The 22,827-nt window shown below is 35.4% G+C and overlaps 1 protein-coding gene across 3 annotated transcripts in view; it reads right to left on the minus strand.

The window, feature by feature from the left end:
• LOC106785363 (epithelial discoidin domain-containing receptor 1-like) overlaps positions 1 to 15,555 on the minus strand; it is a 110,138-nt gene extending 94,583 nt beyond the window's left edge. For 2 of the 3 annotated variants that reach the window (XM_014745966.1, XM_014745790.1), the window contains exon 1: positions 15,192 to 15,555. The gene's annotated coding sequence lies outside the window, so the exon portion shown is untranslated. Of the gene's footprint in view, positions 1 to 15,187 lie in introns of all 3 variants that reach the window. The other variant, XM_014745877.1, reaches the window with a different exon arrangement.
• Between the last annotated feature and the right edge of the window lie 7,272 nt (positions 15,556 to 22,827).

Genomic DNA, 22,827 nt, shown 5'->3' on the forward strand with positions numbered 1-22,827 from the left:
TCTCTTTCTCTCTTTCTCTCTTTCTCTCTTTCTCTCTCTATCTCTATCTTCATTTTCTATTTTACTCTCATTTCCAAGATAATACGATATACTTTCACGATTGATAAACTAATGTTCGTTTAAAGACATATTCATTAATGTGAATTTACAATGTCCAATATATTTTTCTTTCATTTTTATTTGTAATTTTGTTCGATACAAATTCAAACAGATTCATTCTAAAATATCATTAATTGTGAAAGTAAAATTTTGATTATCGACGTGATAGATAAAATAAAATCTGGTGTGTGTACTTATGTACGCACGTAAGAAGTTATTCTTCTTTAACGTACCAAAACGAACATAACCTCAAAAATAACTTCAATTATCTCGCGTACTAATATAATATTCTACATTTGTCGAAAAGACGATAATAATATGATAAAATAAAAAATGAAGATAATAAATACCATTGATAAAGGTTTTAATTAAAATATGTACATTCTAATTTATTTATTTACGAATTACTTCATGCCGTAAATTTGAAATCGTTTTGCCCGCGCATCGTAAATATCTCGACAACTTCATGGTGTCGATTTTTCGGTCGCATTTAACTTCACTTTCCAAAACGCGCCAAAAAGGAAGAAATACCTATGCACATTTATGTATGTTAGTTTGAAAAAAAGAAAAAAAAGAAAAAAAAACAAAAAATAGAGGTAATCACGCATTAGCGTTTTAACCTAGGACGCGTTATTTCCGTATACGTTATGTTCCATTAGCGAAATCTCGTTGCGCCAGGCCTTAATTATCATTAACGACGGCGAAATCGATATCGTGTACACGTACATGGGTACAGCTTTCATGGGAAAGTGATGATAAGCTTGTGCTTATGTAGAATTATATAGATTGAAGAGTAAAAGAGTGAGTTGTAAAAGAGAGAGAGAGAAAGGGAGACTTGTTTGGCCATTCACAAAACCTTTTCGTCTTTCTTTCACGATTACATTGAAAACATATATATATATATATRTGTGTGTGTGTGTGTGCGTACACAAACGTGTGCATGTAAATTCCTTCAAGTAACTCGAAAGATTCTCTGCTCGGAAACGAGAAAGTGTGCTTGTAACAGAAATTGCTTTACCGTGTTCCGCTCGCTCGCTCGACTCTATAATCTACGCCATCTGCTTCTTTCACCCCTTCCCCTTATCCCCAATCGGCCCTTTTTCCCACTCTTTTCTCAATGTTTTTTTTTTTTTTGCTTTATCGAATCTTCAGCAATCTTACCGTCCACGCCCGTTTAACAATTTTTTTCTTTCTCTTACGATCCTTTATATAACCCATATAAAGTTTCGAAATACTCAAGAATATATGATTTTGATTTCGAATTAAAGCGCGATTAATATTACCATACGATTGTAATTCGTACTACGTTATCAGATAAGAGAGAAAATAATGTCGGAGATATGAAAGACGTAGGTAGATCTATTCGAAAAACAAAAAAAAGAAAAGACATACGTTTTCATACTTGAGAATAGTTTTATGACGTGTATTATACGACTAAATAAATAAATAAATTCTACTCGATTAAAAACGGATATTTTATTATCACATTTGTCTAATCTGTCTGTCTCAGTACTCTCTTCTAAATCCTACGCGAATGTGATAGTCCTGTGAGACTGTTAGTGGTAGTTGTCGAGATTTATGTCTACGCCCTCAATGTTTCCTCCTTTCAAATCTTAAGAAATCTGTCCGCTCCTTGGTGATCGAAAAGGATCACCATGACTAACAGGAATAGGAATTCAGGTATTCTCTCTTTCTCTCTCTCTCTCTCTCTCTCTTTCTCTTCCGGGTAGTCCATAAAAACCTACACGCATATATATATAAAACAGAGGTAGAATATTACCTAATCCTAAAAGTTATTCTAGGTAAAGTTTAAACGTCGAGTATTATGGCGGTAATCTCAGAATTCGGAATCGCCTTTGGCGCATCTCAACAGTTCTAGTTTTAGGTCTATGGCTGAAAGAGAACACTTTGAAATTTCAAACAGTATTTCATTCTTTCATTCTCTGTTTTATCTCATCCATCATGCTTTTCACCTCTTACGTTTATTAATTAGATCCTTTAACAGAAAAGACCGATCAGAAGTTCTTGCGAACCTATCAAAACAGGTTAATTAAATTCCCTAGCTAGAGATTTGGCAAAAGGATTTTATAAGGCATGATTATAATTGTTGGAAATACTCGAATGGTGAATGAATACTTCCAATGGGGAAGGAAAATGAAATAAAGAAATAAAGAAGTAAAGAAAGAAGAGAGTGTGCGTGAAGTCGAAGAATGACCTGAGTTGAACTCTACTTCTTTCTCTCCTATCTTTTTTTCTCTTTCTTATTCACTCACTAGCTGCATTGCACTTGCGTTAATTAAGCACGCAATGAATGACGTTACGTTCGTCATCAAGAAGTACTTGGAGTCAGGTTCACGCAAGTCGATGTCATTCGTCAGGAGGGAAACTCTTTCATGTGTTATGTGTTATATGGGGAAAGCATCTTTCTCTTAGTATTATTCCTTTTCAACCATTTTTTTTCTCAGCATGTCGAAACAAGACATAATTGTTGCTAAAATATTCAAAAAAAAATATTCATCAACTTGTCTAATATTTCTAATAAAATTATATTGCAAGATAATTATTGGTCATTCATCGATATCAATAAATCATTACTTAAACGTAAACGTTGATAAATACTTTGCGCGGCCCGAATGAATAAAATCGTAATGTTTATATGTATCTAAAGTACATTGGTATATGTGTGAATTATCAGGAAATTTCTACCCTTAATGAGATACAATTAAATTCCATCTAATTAATTTCATACACGTTGGCCAATTGTATATTATTATTATTATTATTATTATTATTATTACTATTATTATTATATAAATTAAACTATGTTATACTTGACCCATTCTAATCATTTCTGTTATTAATAGATTGTATTTCAAAAATTATAAACTATACATAGATCGTTTCACTCAACAAATTTGAATAGTAATTAGGTGTTTCGTCGTGAATTGAAAATTATATGTTTCAGGAGGTTCCCTCTTGCTAGAATAAAATAAAATAAAATAAAATAAAATAAAATAAAATCCCGCACACCGATATATGCATCACCCGATCGGTAATATTTCGAATCGACACGCAAGAGAAATTAAACCGAACATGCGTCGTCAATTATAATGAATCATTTTTTTGTTTTGTCGAACGGTATAGCAGGCCACACCGTACACTATCGGCAAATCGGTTCTTCGTGTACATCGGTTGTTTCGCACGTGTGATGACGATCGGCGTGTGGTCCACGAAGCAGAACCCAATGTGTAATGCTTAATGTCGGTGTGACACGTGCGAATCGTCGTCGTCGTCGTCGTCGTCGTTCTCCTCGTCCTCGTCCTCGTCCTCGTCGTAGTCGTCGTCGTCGTTCTACTCGTCGTTCGGAATCAATTAACTCGACATGCACCGCTGCTGGCAACTGGAATATAACACCTTCCTTGCAGCGAAACATGACCAAATGCTTTTTGACCTTTTTGCGCAAGCGCATTTACCACGAGAGAAAGAGCATACTCTTATTCTACCACGCAACAACCACTTCTGCACTCTATATTTCTCTCTTAATATTTCCTTAAGTACTACCTCAATTTGCATTCCCATACGCGAACCATATAATTATACTCGCTTACAATAATAACAACAACAACAACAACAAAATAAGTTTAAAGTGTTGCCGTAGTTTCGTGATATATATATATATGGTTATAAATATTTAACGTAGGATTATCCAAATTTTTAACTTTTCGGCAAGTTTTTCCTTAGTTTTTTCCATTGGTTTGTTTCGTTTTTCTCTATTTTTTAATTTTTGGGCTGTTGTTTTTGACCTGAATGCATACTTATAATTGGTCACACTCGTGTTAGACTATATACCTATTCGTATAGTAGTAGTAGTAGTAGTAGTAGATATAGAATTTGTCGACATCAGACAACACGTTCCCTGATCCGTACATTTTCAACCATCGAAATGACTCCGAGCAAGCATGTTCGGCCTCGGGTTTACGCGCGTCTGCACGTGTAATCCCCATTGGGCTTTATAGGCCACTATCGTTCAACGAACGAACGAACGAACGAACGAACCAACGAATGAACGAACGAACGAATGCGTATGGAGCTTTACATAGCAGCGTTGCTATCGTGCGTGGATGAATGTGAATTACGACGATACACGAGGGGCTGTGGTACACAACGAGGTCGTTAATTAAAATCCACCCGGTACATGTTGAGGTATCATATCTACGATACGAAGTTCCGAATGTTCAAAACCCGTGGCTATGTTTACCATTGAAGAATGTTTTTACCATTACTTTAGATTAAATGTTCATTTGTATTAAAAATTATCGAAACTTATCGGTTAATTTAATATTTAATCGATCGAATCGATTATAAAATCAAACATACGATTAATAAAGTATTACTTTAGGATTATATTCTATTGCTCGGTTTTCATTTTCGATAATGTGTACCATTCAGAAATTGGCAATTAATTAAAATATATTTCATGAATTACTTTTTGATAATATTGCATACGCTATACGATTGCTAAAATAGTTCTTTAGTCTTCTCGATCTTCTACATATTCATTATAAATATATATGTATATATGTGTGTGTATGTATGTATCCCTTTTCCATTCGTTCCTACTATTTTTCTGCTTCGCGGAGTTTTATTCTGCTGGCAGTGTTCTTTTCCTTTCTAATTTTTTCCTTTTCCCCCTTTCTCTTTTCGCGATTCAACATAACTCGCAGTTTTTGTCGCGAATTCGAGCGATACGGATCGACCGTTGTCTCTCTCTTTCTCTCTCTCTCTCTCTCTTTTCTCCATATCTTTCTTCTTTATTCGAGCGTATGACAAAAATCTCAAAAGAAGTAGTTATGACAGCTGGTATCCTATCCTTTTTCTCCGGCAGTCGCGTACTACTTTACGTAACAAAACAAAAAACAAGTACACATACACACACACAGGTAAACAAGAAATAAAACAAGGAAAAAAAGGAAAAGGAAAAGGAAGAGGAAAAAAATAAAAAAAAAAATAAAAAAAAAAAAAAAAAGCCTTGAACTCAGTTCGCAATAATAGGCTCTAAAAGGGCAAAACGCGTAAGCTCGGTTCTATTAAAAAACTTGGAGCGAACTATTCTAATAAAATGCAGGTTGCATGTAGAAGAGGGGCTGCGTAAAGCTCTCATATCCCTGCTACTTCTTCTTTCGCCGTCTACTTTTATGCCAACGTCGTTTTTTTTTTTACTGCAAAGAATGAGATTGGGTATCGCGCGCTGCGAGACTTATTTCTTCTCGTGAAAGACAAATTATTTCAATTCGGTTATACGCGATACACGAAATATTATATATATATATATATTTTTTTTTTATTCCTCCAATATTTTCCTCCCTACTGATTTTATTTATTTCCCCCTCCCCCACCCTCCATTACTTTTCCCAGCTTAATTTTACGATAGTAGGATAGGTAGGTTGTTTAATGTAAAAAGATTATAGAAATGAGAGGGGGAAAAACGAAATCCGAAAAAAACAGAGAGAAAATATTGTATGTCGAAATGAGAATAAAAAAAAAATATTCAAAATGTGGGGACAAAAAAAATCCAAATAACAAAACAAAGAATAGAAAAAAAGTGAATCGGGAGAGTTAATTTTTGTCTATGATCAGAAAATTGAAAAGATATCGAATCAATTTGACGGTCTAACGATTCTCGTAGATGTATGAAGACACGACGTGAATCACGAAAAAGTCATTTGCCTTCGTAAGCGATTCGTCGTTTCTATCGCAATTTTAGCCATTGGCTATTCCTTTACCTCTCCTCTAGCTCCACCATGTTTCTTTCTCTTTTCTTCATCATTCTTTCTTTCTTTCTCTCTCTTTTTTTGAGAACTAGCAGGCTACGCGATATTTGGCCTTTTCATTAAGCGCCGAAAGGCGCGTGATTAATGGAGTTTGTTCAGTGTGCAGAGGATAGGTTCGTTGCTCAACCGCGGGGGAGAGGGAGGGGGAGAGGATAGGGTGTGAACACCCTCCTCTTTCTGTCTTTCTCTTCCTTCAACCTAAAACTTCTCTCTCTCTCTCTCTCTCTCTCTCTTTCTGTTTCTCTCAAAGTCCTCCTCCTATTCTTCCTCATGACACGCTGACAGAAGCGTCGTTCAAACTCGCGGAGGAGTTTCGTGAAACCCTGGTAAAGACGGTAACGAAGTCACGTTGATCGACTAACCTTTAAAAAAATGTCGAGAAAAATGGCGATGTTGTATGTACCGCGGTGTAATGGATAATATAACAATTTGAAAAAATTTCAACAATTAACTAGGAACCTTTTACGAGTCTGTAATTAAAGCTTACTAATCCGAATTTTTATTTTGCCTACGTTGCTTAAAAAAAAACATTACGAATTTTCGCCGTTTCGTATGTAATCATTAAATACTAAATTATTAAAATCTGTTATTATAGAATCTGTTAGTAGAATTTCTGAAGCTGAGCGGCTGGTCGGACTTGCGTATGCTGTTGAAATTCTAGCGGTCGGTAAAGTGTTAATAATTTCTTTATATATATATATTTACGTAATACTTATTTGTATAAAGAGATAGAGATATATATAGATAGATAGATAAAAAGAAAGAGAGAGAAAGAGAGGTTCCTCGGGGACCTGTAGGTTTTTATTAAAGTAACCGCACTCACTTAGTTGCCAACCCAATACTACCGCGCATATAGTTCGGAGATACGCCAAATGAAAAAGTAATATAAACAAACATAAAATGAAAACCAAATGTTTGATATATTACAAGTTTATTTTTTCAGTAAGTTGGATCGATATAACTTTGTATGCATTTTTCGTTCGGAAATAAAATCTGAAAATTCGGAATCGCGTCAACAAAGAAATCATTTTTAAAAGGAACAAAAAAAAAATAATCTGTACTTTCGTTTATTATTTGTTCGTCGTGATTATTTGTCTTTTATTGTATCGAATGAATGAAAAAAAATTGCTCCAGTCGGAGCAGCAATATTTTCATGATTAAATTATATTGCTTTTCCTTGTTTCGTTACGTCTATTATTTGATATATTTCCTATTCAGAAAAATTCTAACAAAAATTGTATACATTTTACGTATATATTCAATTCAGAAACTGATGCAAGTGTGGATGACGAAAAATAAAAATGCATTACCCATTGTAACGATGATTATAAAATCAAATCAATACACTATTATATAAAGTACATTAATAATTCCTTAGAAATTTGAGAAAAATTAAAGAATATATACAAATTCTGTCCATCTATATATACTTTTCCCAAGAAAAAGTTTAGTCATTAAATTTAAAATCAAATAATTTCATGAATTAATTGAATTATACCAACATATATACATACATACATACTTATATACGTCCATTCAAACGTTTTAATCAATAACTACGTAATTTCATATTATAAAAAATAATAATAAAAATAAAAAAACCGAAGGTGCGCTTACCATTTGATTATTTCGCGAATAGTCTCGATACACAGAAAAAAAAAAATAAAGGAAGAAAGAAAAATCAAAAGCGAGAAAATTGTACTCATTGTATGCATTATATATCCTCGCTTACTTGCCACGCATACACACGTATACGTGCATATATACTCATAAACCTACACACACACACACACACACACACAAACAGATCGTAACAAAGTAGAAAAAAGAAAGCAAGAAGGTAGATAGCCGGTGTTGCATGTGCAAAGAGGTGTATATGTAGGTGTGGGTATAAGTGTAGGTGTGTGAGTGTGTGGGCGCGCGAAATCCACGTGCTGCTTACCATTGCAAGCAGACTGCTCGAACCCTCGGGCTCTTTTCGACGAGCGAACATAATGCGATCTCATTTTATTTTGCACCGGTCTCTATCCCCCCATCTCCTCCTACCCACCCACCCTCCTACCTTCTGTTATCACCGTCGTTCTTTCTACGGTCCCTGAACGTCGCGAAAAAAAAAAAAGAAAAAAAAAGGCTCGCCACCCTACCAACCTTTCACCCCCTGTACACTTTCTCGGAGTTTCTCCTCCTCGTTCGCGTCTGTTTAAAATTTTTCCCTTTTTTCTCTATTTTTTTTGCCCTCCCTTATCTTTGTTAAGATCGGGCAGCTCGATACTTGAAAATTGCAGTTTTTTTTTTTTCTATAGATTCTCTTGTGCTATTAATATTGCCGATTTATCATTCTCATAATACCGTGGAAAGAAGAAGAAGAAGAAGAAGAAGTAATAAAAAGAAATAAAGTATCGAGAAAAAAGTATCGTGAAAAAAAAAAAATTAAAAGTAAAATAGTGATAGAATATATATTTGTTAAAGAGAAATGGGTGTGGTCGGTAACGCGAGATATTATTTTTCGACATATTATATTATAATATCGTAACGATAATGATAATGACAATTATTATATAATGATAATTGAAAAACAGAAAAAAAAAAAAAAATAAAAGAAAAGGAAAATAATTCACGTTCGGTTGAAAGCTCAAATTTCTTTAGTTTTAGGATCAAATTATTCGAGCTTTTCCACGACGAATGAACGAACGAATGAACGAACGAACGAACGAACGAACGAAAATTCGCGGTTTACGCAATTACTATGCGCCGATGAACGCTGTGAATACTTTCAGGTGGAGATTCGTTGGTATTTGTTTGCGAAGGGCACGACGCGTTACTTTTTATTTTTCTTCTCTCTCTCTCTCTCCCATTTTTTCGTTCTGTTTTGTTTTTTATTTTTATTTCTTTTTTTTTTTATCACAACGATTCGAATATCACGCTCGTATCGCGCTTCGATCGAACGGTTTATTTCGTTCGAAGTTCGTTTCACTCGTCATTTGTACAACCTCTATTGATTTCTTTGACGCTTCACCGAACGAGACTTTATTTTACTTCCCACCCCCCCCCCTATCCACCCCAAACCCTCTATTCATTCGTACGACTTTAAAATAGCTTATAATCTATCTACGTTATTAACTTAAAAGTATTGTAAAAGCATCGAAGAAGTTTCAAAAAAAAAAAAAAAACAGAAAAAAAACCGGACAATCGATTCGAATTCACATTAAGCACCAATCGAGGAAAAAGCACGGCAACTAACGGAGGGAAACGTCCAAAAAGTTTAAAAATCGTGTGACAGAGAGACAGAAAGAGAGAGAGATAAAAAGAGTGGGAGTCGATTTTCCGATAACAAATTTTCTTCATCGTTAGCGTAGAAAAGGAAGGAAAGAATTCAAACGGCAGGACGTATTCACTTCGGATATCCTCATTGCGTGTCTAGTAACTACTGGACCGATAATCGAGAACTTAACGATCTACGTGGACTGAGGTACTGGAGAAAACAACCTGACGCGTTGCTATTGATTGCTATTTCGTTTCGACGCGATACTATAGTGAGAGAGAGAGAGAGAGAGAGAGAGAGAGAGAGAGAGAGAGAGAGAGAGAGAGAAAAAAATGTAACAGGAAAACAAAAAATGGATAAAGAAAGAGTGGAAGAAGAGAAGGGAGGAATAAGAAAGATCCGCATATCGCGTGTGTAAAAGTGAGAAATAGAGAGAAAGAGAGAGTGTGTGTGTGAGAGAGAGAGAGAGAAAGAGAGAGACGAAGGATACGTTGCATGCTGGACCCTCGACGTAACAAATTGTTTATTGCCACATGCTCGACTCTCACACTATACACGAAATGGGGTTTGAGTCGGCCTGCAAAACATCCAACGCTTCGACCTGCCTCTACCATCCCTATTGGCTGTTCCATCTCGTGTTCGCACACAAGTACACTCTTGGAGCACCCTCTTCTGACTATTACTCGCCTCCGAGAGTTTACTTAGACTTGTTTTTCTATTTTCTTTTTTTTTTGTTTTTTTTTTCGGGGTGGGGGGTTTTTTTTTTCGGGGTGGGGGGTTTTTTTTTTTCTTTTTTATTAAGTAATGGTTCTCCCACGATTAAGCAAGATTCTGATAGATGTAAGTATTCAACCGTGAGGAAAGTGTTGGCGAGCAGGTGCAGTTAAACGAAAAAAAAAAGAAAGTAAATTAAATGAGATCGTAAGAACAAATTACTGATCTAATATTATATATATAAAACAAATTTAACGTAACTTTATATCAATCGTTCTTAATACTTTTTTACGAATACGATTTGAAAAAAAATGTTCGATGTTTCGATAAAGTAAAACGTTTTTACCCAAATGTTATCGTAAAATCCGTTGATTAATCTTCCATTCTTTCGTGTAACTTCATTAACACTCTAGAACAACCCATTACTCTCGATAGTCGCTACTCGACCCTTAAAATTAGTGAGCGAAATCCCGAGTATCGGTTGGTTGAACGCTCACACGGATTCCCTTTCGCATGAATGTTCATTGCGTTCGCATGTACACTTGATGGCAAACAGAAAGCTCTTTTCCCCTCTTTTCTCTCTCACTCTGTCTCTCTTTCTCTCTCTCTCTTTCTTTTCTTTTTTTATTCTACACGCTTGGTCTACTGGTTTGAACCACACTATCTGTTCGTGGCAACACGGTGCAAACATTTGTTCAGGACGAAGAAGAGTGCTGATAGTAGGAATAGGACACTGTGGTAGGAGCTGAGAAGCGGGCGGCAAACGCTGATGCAATATCGGTAATAAGATAACGACTAGCCGGCGTATTGCACCCGACTTTACTTTCCCTTTGCCCTCTTTCCTCATTGGCTAACATTCTGGAACCACGTGCTGTAACGATCTAATGGTTTTCGAGTTTCTTATCTAACCTACGTGCAACCAACGTACACCGGCATTCTCGTTTGATTGCTTTTGTTCTTGAACTTTGTAACAATTCTTTTCTTTTTATTCTTTTTTCTTTCTTTTTTTTTTTTTCTACAATTAATAATTAAAAAAAACGATCGTTCGCGTTTTTAAAACAATATTATAAATCAATTAAAAAAAATACAATATGATTTTGAAATGATGATGAATTTCAAAAAATACGGATGTACAAAAGTAAGGTTGACATTTAAAAAGAAAAGAATATTATAAAGTATTATCACACATCCAAACATCATTATCGTCTTTAACAAACGAATGACTCCAGGTGAAGCACGTAGAAGAAAGAAATTTTTCACTTCGGATAAGGAGTTTTATCAGAGAGAGAAAGAGAGAGAGAAAGAGAAAGGAGGGCTTCTTCTTCTTCTTCTTCAACCACTTTTCAGCTAATCTCTAGCGACCACCGGTGTGTCACATATGGCGTCGGGCATAAAAAGAGCTCTAGGCGTCGCTATTTCTAGTCGTCGTCGTTGCAGCTCAGATTAGAAGCAGTGCATTCTGCACGTTCGCGAGGCCTCATTTCGAAAACGATTCGTTTTCCCGATGTAAGTTGTGGAGCACCTGTCGACCTTCCCCTCTTTCTCTCCTCTCCTACTCTTTCTTTCTACCCAGTCTCTGTTCTTGGTACTTCTCCTATTCTCACACAATCACTACGATATCGTAGAAAAAAAGACATTAATGTTGGCGATGTTCGTGCCTGTGCATTTTTTAAAAACCGAATCGCGTTTCACGAACGACCAGTCGGAAATAAAATAAGATTAAATGGTCTCTGTCAAAATCAATATTCCCTGCACTTAAACGGATTGGAGCCCATTGCTACAACCTATGAAAGAAGGAACATGATATTTCGTCAAAATCTATATTAGGCAATAAAATGTTGAAAAGTAAAAGTTTATCGATCACGCCCGCAACGCGAGACTCGTTCACTTTGCTTTTACATATATATTATATTTAAAGGTTTATTTCATTTCGTTAAGAATAAATCTCAAATAAATCAAGAATATATAGAAAGAGAAAGGAGAATAATAAAATAATACGAATGAATTTAAAAATAATTAATCACGATTCACGGATTTCACTCGATAGACATTTTTATCGTTTGCGGTCACGTAAATCGTGGTTTTTGGTATGCCCTGATGACAACAAGTATAGTTAGCGTTAGGAGCTGGCCGACCTAAACGGCGCGTCATAAATTGTGCACAATTGTCAGTCAACATTGACCCGGTGTCACCGTCCATTTCGAGCAACCTTATAATTGCCCTCAACACGAACAAAACTATACTATCCTAAAGACATGCGCATTGACCCATAACTCTACTCTTCTACAGATCTGCAACGAATGTGTTAAATTGATTGAGCCGTACGTAGTTTTGGAAGGTACGAGAAAAATACATAGTTCAGTCAGACTAATTTTGTAAAAATTCTAGGCAAAGATTTATTCGGGAAATGAATATAATACATTAAAGAGCATTCTTTGCAATGTAAACGGGGCTACAGTCGATATAATTTGCTTTTGGTATTCTCTATGTGATTTTATATCGGTCCGAAAATGGCCCGATTATTTGCACACAATTTCCTTTTACTTTGATTTTCGAAAAGCATTCGATCGAGAGCGAATAGTTGCGCAATTTACGCGATGAGTGAACAAGCACGTTAGTTTGAACACACTGTTCGAGGATTCTAATGTGATTGCACTGTTTATTTTAGGTAAATGAAATTGAAATAGTACGAGGAGAGTCTCGAAGAGTGCTGGCTCGTTCGTTCGTTCGTTCGTTCGTTCGTTCGTTTTTTAGTGGGGATGCAGGACCGCAGGAGATGAGGGGTGAAAGGAGTCCTTATTGCGAGTCTACCTTTTTAATTAAAGTTTGAAACTAAACTAGCGCACGCAGGGAAAGGGTTCACTCTCGTACCACCCTCGCGGACTCGGTAGAAACGCGACGCATAAAATAATTAAGTGTAGCTTTCGCTATGTTGAGCACCATCATAGAGCTTATTTAACATTCCTACCCATTATAAAATGAACGACGGCTAACACAAGATCGCCTTCATTCCAAGATTAAATCCTGGAACAATAATATAACCGTTTCTTGACTCTACTCTTTTACAACCACCCACCGTTCTCATCCTATTCATCTTGAAATTTACAAAGAATAAGATGAAGAATAAGAAGAAGACTATTCCTTTTTAAAAACGAGGTTAATTGACTTTTTCAACAACGTCACGTTTCAGAGATATTACTTCCACTGTTTCATTAATTTTATCACCGATTTCATATCGAATATACATACGAACGAGTATTCATTTTCGCAATTCCTTTATTCGCAAAGTTCCTTAACCTCAATACGACCATCGTCGTTCTATCAGCAACGAATATCTACGTTAATTTTGCTAATGGTTAATCGATAAAGCGGTAAGTTACGGAAACGACATCGTTTCAAGCTTACACTCGTATTTATACATTTATACATTTATACGAGTTCGCGCGTATATATGTATATGCATCCTAAGTTAGAATTCATGCGTGGTCCCTAGCTGTAGAAAACAAGAAACAATGGGATGCTCGCTATAATTGAGGGTGGATATATTTGTATATGTAGTTAAACGAATACGTTCTCGATCCTTGGACACCTGTTCACATACGCGAAGGGAAAGCGCATGCGCGTATACATTTTCGAAGATTCTAACTGAACGAATAGAATTGACCCGTAAGTCGAATTAATCAGAAGTTTTACTTGATGTTAGCTTGAAAGTTAACTCAATTGATATAACTTCGGTACGTAAGCGCGAGAATAACACGTTTTTCGTTTATACCAATTTGTATTAACGAACAAGCGATAAATTATTTACCGGTATATTACCTTTGAATATAATATCGCGGACTAGAGAGAGAGAGAGAGAGAGAGAGAGACTCGATATGAAAGTGTTTTCATAATGCATCGTGCGGCTACGTCGTTTAAAACACAAACCACGTTTGTTCACAAAGCAAACCTATTTTGGTCGGGTACCGTGGAAGCGCGATATGGAAGCGAATACTCTGATATTGTATAGGATTAATTATTTATGCAGTAAAGGATTTAAAAGGGAACTATGGACCATCATCGAGCGTAACCGAAATCGTAATACCGTGAAATAATTCGCGATAACTGGACTACTGCGTATATTTGGCAGAAACATTGTCGCAATAAAATACCACTATGTTTTATTCTTTTTCTTTTTTCTTCTTTTTCTTTTTTCTTCTTTTTCTTTTTTTTACGCGTGTATCGTTTTTTTCTTATCTCTCGCGGACAAACGATCTAAACAAACAAACAAACAAAAAAGGAGGGGGAATGAAAAACAATTCATGTGATCTATGAGACCTACTAAAGTTCGAACAATGAAACAGGTGAAACGTGAGCAAGTTTGTTAGCGACTTGAGGCCCGCCCCGAGCTAAACGGAAATAAGTTACGACTATAATAGACGATCCTAATAAAGTATTCCAACTGAATACTTTATCCAGCGTGTTTTTTTAATATCATCACGACCGCGTCATTTCTTTTAGCTGTCTCGATCATCACCCACGAGGGTGGTGGTACTACGAAGGAAAAGTCACTTTTAAAAGTATTATCTCAGTTACCTCATCGCAAAAGGAAAGTTTTTAATTTGTTCGTTGCGAAGCATTCTACCTGCGGCGCACCGACTTATCGATGAAGAGAGGAAGCCATTAAAGAGAAAGAGAATCATATTACAATAATTGGATCATACAAATCTAGTTTTTTTTTTTTTTTGTATCTTTTCATTCTCGATGCACCTGTTTTATTTAATTTTTATTCTAATTTATGCGATTACTGTGTTTGTCTTAAGAATAACTGTAAATAGAAAGACATTATGCATTTTGTATTACATCGTTTGCGTCATGGTAATACAATTAATTCGATGATCTTTGAACTTAAATATTCGTTTAAAACAATAAACTCAGTTTAAATCAAATTCGTTGACAAACAATCAAAAGTCCTTATTTACAATTTAAAACTTTATTACATTAAAAAAAAACGTTATTAAAAAGTCGAAAGATAAAGGAAAACTGGTAACAGGGTTAAAACTATAAATAAGTTAGAGCGAAATGTTTGAATGCAATTACAAAGAGCATGAAAATTTAACAGCTGTTACCATAAACGAGGTTTGAACTATTTTAAATAACTTATTTCTTAACTTTTATTAGAGAAACTTACAAATGTACGTGCTTTAAAAAACAATATTAAAAAACGATTCGAAATGTTCCAAAATAAATAAATAAATAAATAAATAAATAATTAAAAAAGAAAAATAAGAAAACAACGTACTAACTTTAAGAAGAAAATGATGTCAATGTTGAAGGATTCCTTCTCAGTTGTCACGAAAACACCTCGATTGTTCACCAAGAAAAAGATGTGCTCGTTGCAGTCTCTGTCGTTGAATAGAACACTGTCACTAATTGATCGTAATAAAACACGAAAGCATGATCGTCAATAACGTGTCACGATATGTCACGGTATCACAGAGAAAACACTAATATATATATATATATATATATTTCAAAAATGATTACTATATATATATAATAATTTTGGCGCGTCTTCGTCTGAAATCGTCGTCGAGAGTACCGAATCTTACCGGAAGGAGTAAAATCGTTGAAGAACGTGTTAAAGACCGTGCGTAGTCTTCGCGACCCCGTAGCGGACTGAGCGTCGCGCCAGCGGCACAGCGCCACCGTGACCCGTGGCGACATCGTGTACTAACACGCGAACCGAACCGAGTAACATTCGTGTTACTATATCTCTCCCTTACTCTCATTCCCCTGTCTTATTTCTACCAATCCAAATACCCTTTCTCTATCTCCTATGCTCTTGGTTCTCTTTCCCTTTGCAAGTAGTTTCTCCACTTTTCCCGCTCTTTATGGAAAGGACGAAGAAGAGCTTACTTCGATTCGCGTTTTTCTTCTTGTCGGCCAATGTTATCAAAGACGCTCGCAAAAATATATATATATGAAATATATACATATATATCGCGTTATACGGTATCGATATATTTAGTTTTTTGTTTAATACTGTTTTTTTCCTTACCACCACTCAAGACACTCACTATTTTTATAAAATAACGCGTAGTCGTTTAACGTTTTTATTTTATTTTTCTTCCTCATCCCCATCAGGCCCCCCACACTCCCTAAAACCATTTCGTTTTCTCGCACTTCTGCAAATTTTCATACGGAAATCTAATCTCTTTCGCGATAGCGTTCTTTTTTATTCGTCTGAAATGGCCGAAAACTAATTAAAGTCGTAATTTTGTTTGACTCGAAAATATATATTCTTTTTTTTTCTTTTTTTCTTGTTCGGGTCAACACGAACAAATTTCAGCAAGGGTCGATCCATTCTTTCAATTCGACTAAGTTCCTTTTGGAACGCACGTACGAAGGAAATGTACTTTGTACGTGAGTGCACGCGCTGAACAATAATTGTAAGCTCGTTTCGGTGGAATAGATAAGCAAATGATGCTCTGTGATTTTCTGCAATTCTATTATTCGTAAGGTTAATAAACTATTTGATCATTTAAAAATAAAATTAATTTGTAATATAAAACGACAATTAAATCAATTTCGTGACAGAATTATTATTGATGTATTTTTTACTTTTGTGAAATATTTATTTTTGCCGTTTAATCCGCGCATATCTTAGGTAAATCGATCGATTGATCGATCGATCGATCGATCGACCTATAATACCAATGCAATTTTACGAATAGAATAGAAAGAGAAACATCAAAGGTAAATGGTATGTAAAGAAATATTTGTTTTACCAGCGTCTATATCTTCAACCGCGTACGCGACAGAGAAAATATTTGAAATTAAAACGTTCCCTCGGGTATTTGAGCGAAGCTCGATTCTGTCTTTACGTCTTTCATTTTCAATCGTGTTACAATATGGTCATTGCATCTTGCCGAGGTGACGTTTGGTAACGAGTATCGATGATTGAATGTTGACGTTGATGCATGAAATCGAATATTATTGAGATGAGATGAAATGTTGATTAACTTAATATACAGTGATGCAGTCAGTGATCGATAATACGGAAAACGAAATTGATATTTTGCTATGTAATGAACGTTTACTATAATGCACTAACTTGGATTACTTAAGCGTGCAAAAACACTTAAATAATATATTGCTTACGATGACATATTCGAAGATACACGTGCCATTTAATCCCATTTGTTCTCGGTGGAGGAGGAGTCTGACGTTTTAGACAATTTCTCTAACTCGTTCTAAGAAGAGCTACTTTAAGATCGTTCTCGTTCTCGTACTCGTTATATTTCTTTCTTTCTCTTTCTCATCTTGATTGTGAGCACGCAATCATAACAACGGTTCGATAACTTCTAAGCGATAAATCAATTAGTCTCTTGTCGTTTCAACGTCTGCCAGCTGGACTTATGTCTCCGATTATGCAATTACGATGAAAGTATTTACGAGCTCGGTCATGTGACCCAAGAACATCAGATAGCATCAACTATTCTTTTTTCTTTTCATTTTTCTATCATTTATCAGCTTTGCCCGTACTCAATACTCGCATTTCTAGAGCTTTGGTATCTGTGCAAGTTCAACTTGTACGTTTTCCCTTTGGAGATTCCTATTTTATCTGTTTAAAGGTAAAAGCACAAGTACGCATTGGAAATACGAAACGAACAAACGTTCAACGTTCCCTTTTATTCTGCATATTCTAAAACAAATATTCATAATTTCGTATGCGCTCGTACGTGTAAATAAAATAAAAAGAAAAGGACGATTACCGTACTGCTACTCTGACGGATATTTAATATAAATGATGAAAATTGTAATTAATAATTATCATACAACAAACGAAACACACAAAGAGGTTTACACGTGTATACTATTTTCGTACTTTGTACTCAGTCGTGGAAAATGAAGAAGGAATAAAATGAAGAAAAAAAAAAAAAACATATCTCATACTGAGATACTCTGTAATTATCGTAATTATGTTAGAGCGTATCACGATTTTGTTTGTTGCACTTCGTTGATATGGAAAACGCAAAAGCGAACGATTATTTCTACGTGTTGGTGGACCGATCGATGAACGAGTTTCCGTCGAGTTTGTTACACAAATGCGTAATTATTGATTCTATTTCGTTGCGGTCGGCGCGTAGTTAAATAGCAATTTGTAATTCAGCGTATTCTGATTACCGGTTTGGTAATCGGAAATGCTTACGATTGCGATTTTAACTTTTCCATCCGCCATTTTTTCGGATTACAGGCACCAATATTTTTTCCCCGTTTTGAAGTAATGTTCCCGTGATTAGTGGCTCGTTGTTTCGAGACCTAGCAGCCTGGAAGAAGAGAATTGTTTTCCACGAACTTCTGTTACGGAGTGGCGTTCTTCGAACGAGAGGATTAGATTTACTACCGCGACGAATTAATGTTTTTATCCTGGCTCGAACAACAAGAATCATTCGTTACCTTAATGACAATTTTCTTTTATCCCATTTCGATTCTATTAGACGATAAAACGTGTTCTTACTTTGAATTACATATATTTAATTTGTTTATTATATTTTTTTCCCATAAATCACATTATATTCTTTTCAATTGTATATATATTTTTCATTCAAATATTTATAAGAATTATAACGCGCACTTTGAATTTTAGATTTCAACTTTATCTGATACTAAAATAGACGTTACTAATTTCGTACGAAGTACCTAACGAAAAAGTGGACTAATGAGTAATCTGTATATATATACATTACATAGGGGATAACGAGCAGACAGAAATTTTATTTTCTTACCAGAGAGCGAGAGAAAGAGAGAGAAAGAGAGAGAGAGGCAGCTGGTATTTTGAAATTGTTAAAGCTGACAATACCAAACGAAAGACTCGTTTATAAAACGATAAAGACGATAAGACTGACCATTTAAAAACTTTGCCTCATAGCCAATCAGCATTATCGATCGATTTGTTTGTTCGACACTACGACGTTTTCCATTCGATCATAAATCTTTAGTCTCGCAACAATTCCGGGTACCCTTAGGTGAGACTTAGGTCCCGAAGATGGGATATTTTGTTAAGCCATTAATAATCACCGTCTCGCGTCTCTCGGTAACAGGCTTTCTCAATTAATCTACGTTACGAGTGTACCGAATGGAGAGACGAAGAATGGGAAGAGAAGGATGAGTGGAAAGGGGGAAAAGGGATGGGTAGGTAGGGAAAGGAGAAGGGGAAGAATGTAAAAGCTTGAAAATTAATATTAACGCACAGTTTAGAGGAACTCGCGCATATATCGGTACAATAAATCGATATTTTATGTTATCAGTATCAATGGATAATAATTCGATTCCGATACGGATACTTTGCTCATTGTTTTCAACATTATCTGAGCCAACATAATCGTTTTACTTACAGTTATTATCATAATGCTAATATTACGTATTCCTGACTCTCTCTCTCTCTCTCTCTCTCAATTTTTAAATCAATTATTAAAGAATAGAAAACCGATATGAATGAACGAGAATATGTTTGTTCATTGAAAAATACAAATAAATTAAATTCCAAAAAAAACATTTCAACGCTACGATCTACCCACGTTAATCGTATTTAATGGTATAAGAAAAAATTCAGATATTTCAGTTAGTTTCATTTCGACTCATAATGAATAGAACCGTAATCTCCTGAGGGGAATACATATGTTCTACAGACGAACTAACCTAATTTAAATGCTACTACGTTATAAAGTATTATGTATTATATATGATATATATATACATTATCACATACCGTGCTACAAATCCATCACAAAAACTGTGGAAAAGCATATTTTACATACGGTTATACGAGCATTTGGCTTTCCATGAAAATTGATGAGTAAACAGAAATAGAGAACGAAAGAGAATGGGGAAGGAAAGAGAGGGTGGTGATGGTGGTGGTGGTGGATCAGTGATTCGGACAAACGAATTCTACTTTTATATGTCATTACCTTCATTAACAATAAATTTCTGTATGAATTAAACTACGTTCATGTGAAATGCATTATTTAATGTCGATTGAAAAGAAATGATTATTTCGTACTTACATGATTACGATTATTATTATTATTATTATTACAATAGTAGTAGTAGAATAGTACAAACCTTTTACACGTTTCCTCTCTTTCTCTATAATTAACTATAACCACAAGTGTCAGTAATATATTTCATTTAGGAACGAGCCTTCTACGTTCGTTAATATAAACTACCAGTCCGCAGTTATGATCATCATCCACCGGATAGAGCCCAATATTTCCATATTAACACGCATCACTGTCCGTTATCGACCAAAATTAGACGAATAATTCGTTCATCGAAGCGAGTCCTTTCATATACATATATATATATATAGATATGTATATATATATATACGCACACAATAACGCATATATGTATGATGGTATAGAAACGAGAGAGATAGATAACGACGATCATTAGAAATTCATAAAGGATCGAGTTTCGACTGTTCCTGCTAATTACGAGATCGAACCAGAACACAAAATTCGAATGATTTCATTTTCTTTTATTTCAAGCGAAAACTATATGCGAGGACACCCTGACCAGCCTGTCCCCACTCCCTTGTCCCAACCCTCTCAATATCCGGTCCCCTACTCCCATGTTTAGTCGATTTAATTAATTTCCCTCGCATTGCCACGTAATTAGTAATCAATAGCGCGAGGATTATTAACCGTTATTATCAACATTATCGACCGCAACGATTCATTACACACGTTCAAGATGACCATTCATGTGTGAGTGTGTGTGGGGGGGGGCTAGTTTATAAAAGCATTAAACGATTGATTATAATAAATATGGATATATACAATATTATGAATATATATTGTATTATATTTTCAAGGATTTTGTGAAAGATCGCTATTGTTAAATTCAAATTATTCGGGCTGCTTTATCATTTCAATTCAAGAAATGGCGATTATGAAGATTGATGGTATAGTATTTTGTTAATTACTGATTTAATCTTATCTAGAGAATTTTGGTGTTACCACGTCATAACTGATAAATATAGATAAATGACTTAAGTAAATTGCTCTGATATTATGACAGTGCTTTTGCTAACAGTAGTGACCTTGACAAAGTTGGAAGGAATCAATCTTAAGAATAATGGTTTATATGAAATCTTTTTAGTTTTTCCCCATCTCACTCTCTCTCTCTCTCTCTCTCTCTCTCTCTCTCTCTCTCTTTCTCTCTCTCTCTCTCTTCCTTTTAGTCTAATCCAGTTGACTGTGCTGTGACCAACACGGCATAAGTAATAACGTCGCGATATAAACGCAAAATAGCTCGCGGCGTATAGTGAATGAACGAGAGAGAGAAAACGAGAGTAGTCGCGCGCGTCGAGAGGGTTGACCTGGCACAGTTGGATCGATCCAACTCTCTCTCTATGTTGAACCTAACTTCCTCTTTTGCTCTCTCGTACCCTGCGCGCCTGCTTGCGTTGATGCCAGCCGCAAGGTATCCTATCTCTCTTTCTCTCTCTCTTTCTCCCTCTCCCTCTATTTTTCCTTTTACATTTCTATCCGATCTTCCATCACCCTTGAATACATCCTTGTACATCTAGCCAGTTTGAAACCCCTTCCAGATACTCTAGCCAAAACATTCCAATTACCTCTGCCACGTGCCCCAGAAAAGGTATATAAAAGGCCACTGATTTTCCTGTATGCGCCAACCGAACAGGCTTCTGGGTCAAAGGTGACCATATCTCACGAATGATGTAAAACTCTACCTGCCCATCTGCTAAAAGTTTGCTTTTTCAATAGGATCCAGCTAATGCTAAAAAGACCTATCTATGCAGTATCACTACTTCTAGCAAATCCTACATCATCCATCATACGTTTCCAACATAGAATAAAGAAACAAAAAATTCTGTACAAAATTACAGTGATGTTTCTTTTTGATATAACTCGTCTGAAATTAGGGGTTGATCGAAATTGGGGATCCATGCTAATATGTGCATATATTATTTAGGAATGATTTTTAGTAAATTGATATCTAAAGGCATTCTTCCACATTTTCTATATATTTTTGATGGTACAACTATAAATTACATTAACTTGAACGATTTTACTGGTCTGCAGTATAATTATGAAGTTTAAGAACATCTTCCTTCGCCGAAAACTCTTTAAAAAGATTCCCTTTAACTAGCCGAACTATGTACTTTGCTATCAAGACCATTTATTAGCTTCTGAATCACTTAATGTCCAAACTATGGCTTGTATTTGTGATGATCCCCAGTTAAATATGCATTGACCCTATCTCTAATGACAGAAAGGACCATGATTAACCTACTATATACCGCAGTTTGGATTTTCGTTTATTTATGAATCGGACACCGCTCATCGTTCTCGGATTCAACGCGGTCGTTATCGACATACCGCTTTTAAATGACTATCCGGTAGTTACCTTAACGACGAAGGGGTTTAGTCTCGCATTACGAGTCGGCAGCATGATTATTGTATCTGCTAGGGTTATAGCAACCGCATAATATCGTTCGATGTGGTACAGTTACTCGTTACTCCCTACTATACTCAATCCATCGTCGATAACATGGAGTGTAGAGCATACTCGTTTAACCTATCTCAGTTACAATATACTTCCCTTTTCGATCACGTTATAGTTCTTATACATAACAAAAGTGCCTCCCCTCCTTAGATTGATGAATAATTCAATAGGTGCAACGAAATAACAATTAAAAGTTTAATATAAGTAGATCAAATACTTAGTAACATGATACACAGTATCGTGTATACCAATTTCGAAACTTTTATTCTTTCCTATTTTCCCAAGTATTATGTTATAAATTTGCAATAAACATCATTTCAAATCAGAATTTCTTTTTACCAAGACGTTGTGGCGTCGGGCTAACTCCAACGAAAAGAAATCCGGAAACGAGTGAGAATGCTT

The sequence above is a fragment of the Polistes canadensis genome, unplaced genomic scaffold (assembly GCF_001313835.1).
Source record: "Polistes canadensis isolate GaletaPanama2010 unplaced genomic scaffold, ASM131383v1 scaffold_0, whole genome shotgun sequence".
Taxonomy (NCBI): domain Eukaryota; kingdom Metazoa; phylum Arthropoda; class Insecta; order Hymenoptera; family Vespidae; genus Polistes; species Polistes canadensis.